A 9,170-nucleotide genomic window follows, 5' to 3' on the forward strand; every position below is an offset into this window, starting at 1 on the left:
TTTTTAATAGTAACCAAGGGCATTTTGCGGAATTTTTTTATTTTTATAAACTTTAAGGATTCTCAATGCTCATTCTTTTCTAAACTTTCTTTGCCCACTTGGGTAGTAATAAGAGGCCGAAAAGGCTCCTCAAACTTAAGTTTTTTTTATTTTTTTTTATTTTTTTTTAATAATAACCAAAGGCGTTTTGGTGAAATTTTTATTTTTCTAAACTTTAAGGATCCTCAAGGCTTATTCTTCTCTAAACTTTCATTGCCCAATTGGGCAGTAATGAGGGCCGAAAAGGCTCGTCAAATTTATGTTTTTATTAATATTAACCAAGGGTGTTTTGGAGAAAATTTTTATTTTTCCAAACTTTAAGGAGCCTCAAGGCTTATTCTTCTCTAAACGTTCTTTGCCCACTTGGACAGTAATGAGTGGCCGAAAAGGCTCAACAAACTTAAGTTTATTTTTTTAATAATAACCAAGGGCGATTTAGGGAAATTTTTTTATTTTTCTAAACTTTAAGGATCCTCAAGGCTCCTTCTTCTCTAAACTTTCATTGCCAAATTGGGCAGTAATGAGGACCAAAAAGGTTCATCAAACTTAAGTGTTTTTTTTTAATAGTAACCAAGGGCGTTTTGGGGAAAATATTTATTTTTATAAACTATAAGGATCCTCAAGGCTCATTCTTTTCCAAACACTCTTTGCCCATTTGGGCAGTAATAAGGGTCGAAAAGGCTCATCAAATTTAAGTTTTTTTTTAATAGTAACCAAGGGCGTTTTGGGAAAAATTTTTATTTTTATAAACTTTAAGGATCCTCAAGACTCATTCTTTTCTAAACTTTATTTGCCCACTTGTGCAGTAATGATGGACTGAAAGAGCTCTTCAAACTTAAGTTTTTTTTTTAATAGTATCAAGGACGTTTTGGAGAAAATTTTTATTTTTATAAACTTTAAGAATCCTCAAGACTCATTCTTTTCTAAACTTTCATTGCCCACTTGGGCAGTAATGAGGGGCCGAAAAGGCTCTTCAAACTTAAGTTTTTTTTTAATAGTAACCAATGACGTTTTGGGAAAAATTTTTATTTTTATAAACTTTAAGAATCCTCAAGGCTCATTCTTTTCTAAACTTTCTTTGCCTCTTGTGCAGTAATGAGGCTGAAAAGTCTCCTCAAACTTAAGTTTTCATTTTTAATAGTAACCAAGGGCGTTCTGGGGAAAATTTTTATTTTTATAAACTTTAATAATTCTCAAGGCTCATTCTTTTCTAAACTTTGTTTGCCCACTTGGGCAATAATAAGGGGCCGAAAAGACTGGTCAAATTTAAGTTTTTTTTTTAATATTAACCAAGGGCATTTTGGGGAAAAATTTTATTTTTCTAAACTTTAAGGATCCTCATGGCTCATTCTTTTCTAAACTTTGTTTGCCCACTTGGGCAGTAATGAGGGGCCGAAAAGGCTCATCAAACTTAATTTTTTTTAAAAAAAGTAACCAAGGGCGTTTTCAGAAAAAAAACTTATTTTTATAAACTTTAAGGATTCTCAAGGCTCATTCTTTTCTAAACTTTCTTTTCCCACTTGGGCAGTAATGAGGGACCGAAAAGGCTCTTCAAACTAATTTTTTTTTAATAGTAACCAAGGGTGTTTTGGTAAAATTTTTAATTTTTATAAACTTTAAGGTTCCTCAATGCTCATTCTTTTCTAAACTTTCTTTATCCACTTGGGCAGTAATGAGGGGCCGAAAAGTTTCATCAAACTTAAGTTTTTTTTTAAAAAAAAGTAACCAAGGGCGTTTTGGGAAAAATTTTTATTTTTATAAAAGTTAAGGATCCTCAAGGCTCGTTCTTTTCTAAACTTTCTTTGCCCACTTGTGCAGTAATGAGGGCCGAAAAGGTTTCTCAAACTTTAGTTTTTTTTTTTAACTGTAACCAATGGCGTTTTGGGGAAAATTTTTATTTTTATAAACTTTAAGGATACTCAAGGCTCATTCTTTTCTAAACTTTTATTGCCCACTTGGGCAGTAATGAGTGGCCGAAAAGGCTCCTCAAACTTAAGTTTTTTTTTTTTTTTTATAATAGTAACCAATGGCGTTTTGAGGAAAATTTTTATTTTTATAAACTTTAATGATCCTCAAGACTCATTCTTTTCTAAACTTTCTTTGCTCACTTGGCAGTAATGAAGGGCCTAAAAAGCTTCTCAAACTTAAGTTTTTCTTTTTAATATTAACCAAAGGCGTTTTGGGGAAAATTTTTAATTTTATAAATTTGAATGATCCTCAAGGCTCGTTCTTTTCTAAACTTACTTTGCCCACTTGGGCAGTAATGAGGGCCGAAAAGGATCCTCAAACTTAAGTTGTTATTTATAATAGTAACCAATGGCGTTTTGGGGAAAATTTTTGTTTTTATAAACTTTAATGATCCTCAAGACTCTCTCTTTTCTAAACTTTCTTTGCCCACTTGGCAGTAATGAGGGGCCTAAAAAGCTCCTCAAACTTAAGTTTTTCGTTTTAATATTAACCTAGGGCGTGTTGGGAAAAATTTTTATTTTTATAAACTTTAAGGATCCTCAAGACTCATTCTTTTCTAAACTTTCTTTGCCCACTTGGACATTAATGAGGGTCGAAAAGGCTCCTCAAACTTAAGTTTTTTTTTTTTTTTTTTTTTTTTTTTTAAAATTAATCAAGGGCGTTTTGGGAAAAACATTTATTTTTATATACTTTAAGGATCATCAAGGCTCATTCTTTTCTAAACTTTCTTTGCCCACTTGGCAGTAATGAGGGGCCGAAAAGGCTCCTCAAACTTTTTTTTTTCTAATAGTGACCAAGGGCGTTTTGGGGCAAATTTTATTTTTATAAACTTTAAAGATCCTCAAAGCTCATTCATTTCTAAACATTCTTTGCCTACTTGGGCAGTAATGAGGGTCGAAAAGGCTCCTCAAATTTAAGTTTTTTTTTTAAAAGTAACCAAGGACGTTTTGGGAATTTTTTTTTATTTTTATAAACTTTACGGATCCTCAAGGATTATTTTTTTCTAAACTTTCTTTTCCCACTTGGACAGTTATGAGGGGCCGAAAAGGCTTCTCAAACTTATGTTTTTTGTCTAATAGTAACCATGGGTGTTTTGCGGAAAGTTTTATTTTTATGAACTTTAAGGATCCTCAAAGCTCATTCATTTCTAAACTTTCTTTGCTTATTTGGGCAGTAATGAGGGCCGAAAAGGCACCTCAAATTTAAGTTTTTTTTTTTTAAAAAAAAAAGTAACCAAGGACGTTTTGGGAATTTTTTTATTTTTATAAACTTTACGGAATCTCAAAGATCATTCTTTTCTAAACTTTCTTTTCTACTTGGACAGTTATGAGGGGCCGAAAAGGCTTCTCAAACTTATGTTTTTTGTTTAATAGTAACCAAGGGTGTTTTGGGAAAAAATTTTATTTTTATAAACTTTAAGATTTTCAAGGCTCATTCTTTTCTAAACATTCTTTGCCCACTTGGGAAGTAATGAGGGCCGAAAAGGCTACTCAAACTTATTTTTTTTTAAAGTAACCAAGGGCGTTTTTTAGAAAAAAAAAATATTTTTATAAACTTTAAGGATCCTAAAGGATCATTCTTTTCTAAACTTTCTTTTCCAACTTGGGCAGTAATCGGGGGCCGAAAAGGCTCTCAAACTCCAGTTTTTTTTTTTTTTTTTTTTTTTTTTTTTTTTTTTTTAATAATAGTAACCAAGGGCGTTTTGGAGAAAATTTTTATTTTTATAAACTTTAAGGATCCTCAAGGCTCATTCTTTTCTAAACTTTCTTTGCCACTTGGGCAGTAATGAGGGGCCGAAAAGGCTTCTCAAACTTAAGTTTTTTTTTTATTAGTAATCAAGGGCGTTTTGGGGAAAATCTTTATTTTTATAAACTTTAAGGATCCCGAAGGGTCATTCTTTTCTGAACTTTCTTTGGCCACTTGGGGAGTAATTAAGGGCCGAAAAGGCTTCTCAAACTTAAGTTTTTTTTTTAATAGTAACCAAGGGCATTTTGGGGAAAATTTTTATTTTTATAAATTTTAAGGATCCTCTAGGCTCATTCTTTTCTAAACTTTCTTTGCCTACTTGGACAGTAATGAGGGACGAAAAGGCTCCTCAAACTTAATTATTTTTTAAAGTAACCAAGGGCGTTTTGGGGAAAACATTTTATTTTTATAAACTTTAGGGATCCTCAAGGATCATTCTTTTCTAAACTTTCTTTTCCAACTTGAACAGTAATGAGGGGCCGAAAAGGCTACTCAAAATTAAGTTTTTTTTATAATAGTAACCAAGGGTGCTTTGGGAAAAATTTTTATTTTTATAAACTTTAATGGTCCTCAACGCTCATTCTTTTCTAAACTTTTTTTGCCCACTTGGGTAGTAATGAGGGCCGGAAAGACTCCTCAAACTGAAGTTTTTTTTTAATTGTAACCAAGGGCGTTTTGGGGAAAATTTAATTTTTATAAATTTTAAGATCCTCAAGCATCATTCTTTTCTAAACTTTCTTTGCCCACTTGGGCAGTAATGAGAGGACGAAAAGGCTCCTCAAACTTAAATTTTTTTTAATACTAACCAAGGGCATTTTGTGGAAAAATTTTTATTTTTATAAACTTTAAGGATCCTCAAGGCTTATGGTTTTCTAAACTTTCTTTGCCCAATTGGGCAGTATTGAGAGGCCGAAAAGGCTCCTTAAACTTAAGTTTTTTTTTTTGTAATACTAACCAATGGCATTTTGGGGAAATTTTTTTTTATTTTTATAAACTTTATGGATCCTCAAGGGTCATTGTTTTCTAAACTTTCATTGCCCACTTGGGCTGTAATGAGGGCCGAAAAGGCTACTCAAACTTTAGTTAATTTTTTAAAAAGTAACCAAGGGCGTTTTGGGAAAAAAATTTATTTTTAAAAACTTTAAGTATCCTCAAGCATCATTCTTTTGTAAAGTTTCTTTGCCCACTTGGGCAGTAATGAGAGGCCGAAAAGGCTCCTCAAACTTAAGTTTTTTTTTTTAATACTAACAAAGGGCATTTTGGGGAAAAATTTTTATTTTTATAAACTTTAAGGATCCTCAAGGCTCATGGTTTTCTAAAGTTTCTTTACCCAATTGGACAGTAATGAGGGCCGAAAAGGCTACTCAAACTTAAGTTTTTTTTTTAAAAGTAACCAAGGGCGTTTTGGGAAAAAAAATTATTTTTAAAAACTTTAAGGATCCTCAAGCTCATTCTTTTCTGAACTTTATTTGCCCACTTGGGCAATAATGAGAGGCTGAAAAGGCTCCTCAAAGTTAAGTTTTTTTTCTAATAGTAAACAAGGGCGTTTTGGGGAAAAATTATATTTTTAGAAACTTTAAGAATCCTCAAAGATCATTTTTTTCTAAACTTTATTTGCCTACTTGGGCAGTAATGAGGGCCGAAAAGGCTCCTCAAATTGAAGTTTTTTTTTTAAAAAAGTAACCAAGGACGTTTTGGGAAAAAAATTTTATTTTTATAAACTTTAAAGATTCTCAAAGATCATTCTTTTCAAAACTTTCTTTTCCCACATGGCAGTTATAAAGGGCCGAAAAGGCTTTTCAAACTTAAGTTTTTTTTTTTAATAGTAACCAATGGCGTTTTGGGGAAAAATTTTTATTTTTATAAACTTTAAGGATTCTCAAGCCTCATTGTTTTCTAAACTTTCTTTGCCACTTGGGCCGTAATGAGGGCCGAAAAGGCTACTCAATCTTAAGTTTTTTTTCTAATAGTAACCAAGGGCGTTTTGGTGAATTTTTTTTTATAAACTTTAAGGATTCTCAAGGATCATTTTTTTCTAAACTTTTATTGCCCACTAGGGCAGTAATGAAGGGCCGAAAAGGCTCCTCAAACTTAAGTCTTTTTTTTTAATAGTAACCAAGGGCGTTTTGGGAAAAAAAAAAACTTATTTTTAAAACCTTAAGGATCCTCAAGCATCATTCTTTTCTAAACTTTCTTTGCCCACTTGGGCAGTAATGAGAGGCCGAAAAGGCTCCTCAAACTTAAGTTGTTTTTTTAATACTAACCAAGGGCATTTTGGGGAAAAATTTTTATTTTTATAAACTTTAAGGATCCTCAAGGCTCATGGTTTTCTAAACTTTCTTTGCCCAATTGGAGAAGTAATGAGGGCCGAAAAGGCTACTCAAACTTAAGTTTTTTTTTTAAAAAGTAACCAAGGGCATTTTGGGAAAAAAAAATTATTTTTAAAAACTTTAAGGATCCTCAAGGATCATTCGTTTCTAAACTTTAAAACTTTAAGGATCCTCAAGGATCATTCGTTTCTAAACTTTAATAGTATCAAGGTCCTCAAGGATCATTCGTTTCTAAACTTTAATAGTATCAAGGGCCTCAAGGATCATTCGTTTCTAAACTTTAATAGTATCAAGGGTGTTTTGGATAAATTTTTATTTTTATAAACTTTAAAGATCCTCAAGGCTCATTCTTTTCTAAACTTTCTTTGCCTACTTGGGCAGTAATGAGAGGCCGAAAAGGCTCCTCAAACTTAAGTTTTTTTTTTCTAATAGTAAACAAGGGCGTTTTGGGGAAAAATTATATTTTTAGAAACTTTAAGAATCCTCAAAGATCATTCTTTTCTAAACTTTTATTGCCACTTGGGCAGTAATGAGGGGCCGAAAAGGCTCCTCAAACTTAAGTTTTTTTTTTCTAATAGTAAACAAGGGCGTTTTGGGGAAAAATTATATTTTTAGAAACTTTAAGAATCCTCAAAGATCATTCTTTTCTAAACTTTTATTGCCACTTGGGCAGTAATGAGGGGCCGAAAAGGCTCCTCAAACTTAAGTTTTTTTTTTCTAATAGTAAACAAGGGCGTTTTGGGGAAAAATTATATTTTTAGAAACTTTAAGAATCCTCAAAGATCATTCTTTTCTAAACTTTTATTGCCACTTGGGCAGTAATGAGGGGCCGAAAAGGCTCCTCAAACTTAAGTTTTTTTTTTCTAATAGTAAACAAGGGCGTTTTGGGGAAAAATTATATTTTTAGAAACTTTAAGAATCCTCAAAGATCATTCTTTTCTAAACTTTTATTGCCACTTGGGCAGTAATGAGGGGCCGAAAAGGCTCCTCAAACTTAAGTTTTTTTTTTCTAATAGTAAACAAGGGCGTTTTGGGGAAAAATTATATTTTTAGAAACTTTAAGAATCCTCAAAGATCATTCTTTTCTAAACTTTTATTGCCACTTGGGCAGTAATGAGGGGCCGAAAAGGCTCCTCAAACTTAAGTTTTTTTTTTCTAATAGTAAACAAGGGCGTTTTGGGGAAAAATTATATTTTTAGAAACTTTAAGAATCCTCAAAGATCATTCTTTTCTAAACTTTTATTGCCACTTGGGCAGTAATGAGGGGCCGAAAAGGCTCCTCAAACTTAAGTTTTTTTTTTCTAATAGTAAACAAGGGCGTTTTGGGGAAAAATTATATTTTTAGAAACTTTAAGAATCCTCAAAGATCATTCTTTTCTAAACTTTTATTGCCACTTGGGCAGTAATGAGGGGCCGAAAAGGCTCCTCAAACTTAAGTTTTTTTTTTAATACTAACCAAGGGCATGTTGGGGAAATTTTTTATTTTTATAAATTTTAAGGATCCTCAAGGCTCATTGTTTTCTAAACTTTTATTGCCCACTTGGGCCGTAATTAGGGCCGAAAAGACTACTCAAACTTAAGTTTTTTTGTTTTTTTAAAAGTAACCATGGCGTTTTGGGAAAAAAATTTATTTTTAAAAACTTTAAGGATCCTCAAGCATCATTCTTTTCTAAACTTTCTTTGCCCACTTGGACCGTAATGAGGGCCGAAAAGGCTCCTCAAACTTGAGTTTTTTTTTTAATACTAACCAAGGGCATTTTGGGGAAAAACTTTTATTTTTATAAGCTTTAAGGATCCTCAAGGCTCATGGTTTTCTAAACTTTCTTTGCCCACTTGGACCGTAATGAGGGCCGAAAAGGCTCCTCAAACTTGAGTTTTTTTTTTAATACTAACCAAGGGCATTTTGGGGAAAAACTTTTATTTTTATAAGCTTTAAGGATCCTCAAGCATCATTCTTTTCTAAACTTTCTTTGCCCACTTGGGCAGTAATGAGAGGCCGAAAAGGCTCCTCAAACTTAAGTTTTTTTTTTTAATACTAACCAAGGGCATTTTGGAGAAAAACTTTTATTTTTATAAGCTTTAAGGATCCTCAAGGTTCATGGTTTTCTAAACTTTCTTTGCCCAATTGGGCAGTAATGAGAGGCCGAAAAGGCTCCTCAAACTTAAGTTTTTTTCTAATAGTAACCATGAGCGTTTTGGTGAAATTTTTTTCTATAAACTTTAAGGATACTCAAGCATCATTCTTTTCTAAACTTTCTTTGCCCACTTGGGCCGTAATGAGGGCCGAAAAGGCTACTCAAACTTAAGTTTTTTTCTAATAGTAACCATGAGCGTTTTGGTGAAATTTTTTTCTATAAACTTTAAGGATACTCAAGCATCATTCTTTTCTAAACTTTCTTTGCCCACTTGGGCAGTAATGAGAGGCCGAAAAGACTCCTCAAACTTAAGTTTTTTTTTTTTAAAACTAACAAAGTGCATTTTTGGAAATTTTTTATTTTTATAAATTTTAAGGATCCTCAAGGCTAATTGTTTTATAAACTTTCTTTGCCACTTGGGCCGTAATGAGAGCCGAAAAGGCTACTCAATCTTAAGTTTTTTTTTTAAAGTAACCAAGGACGTTTTGGAAAAAAAAACTTATTTTTAAAAACTTTAAGGATCCTCAAGCATCATTCTTTTCTAAACATTCTTTACCTACTTGGACAGTAATGAGAGACCGAAAAGGCTCCTCAAACTTAAATTTTTTTTAATACTAACCAAGGGCATTTTGTGGAAAATTTTTTATTTTTATAAACTTTAAGGATCCTCAAGCCTCATTGTTTTCTAAACTTTCTTTGCCCACTTGGACCGTAATGAGGGCCGAAAAAGCTACTCTAACTTAAGTTTTTTTTTTTAAAAGTAACCAAGGGCGTTTTGGGAAAAAAATTTATTTTTAAAAACATTAAGGATCCTTAAGCATCATTCATTTCTAAACTTTCTTTGCCCACTTGGGCAGTAATGAGAGGCCGAAAAGGCTCCTCAAACTTAAGTTTTTTTTTTAATACTAACCAAGGGCATTTTGGGGAAATTTTTTATTTTGATAAATTTTAA

This window comes from Ipomoea triloba, chromosome 14 (genome assembly GCF_003576645.1).
Source record: "Ipomoea triloba cultivar NCNSP0323 chromosome 14, ASM357664v1".
NCBI classification, from domain to species: domain Eukaryota; kingdom Viridiplantae; phylum Streptophyta; class Magnoliopsida; order Solanales; family Convolvulaceae; genus Ipomoea; species Ipomoea triloba.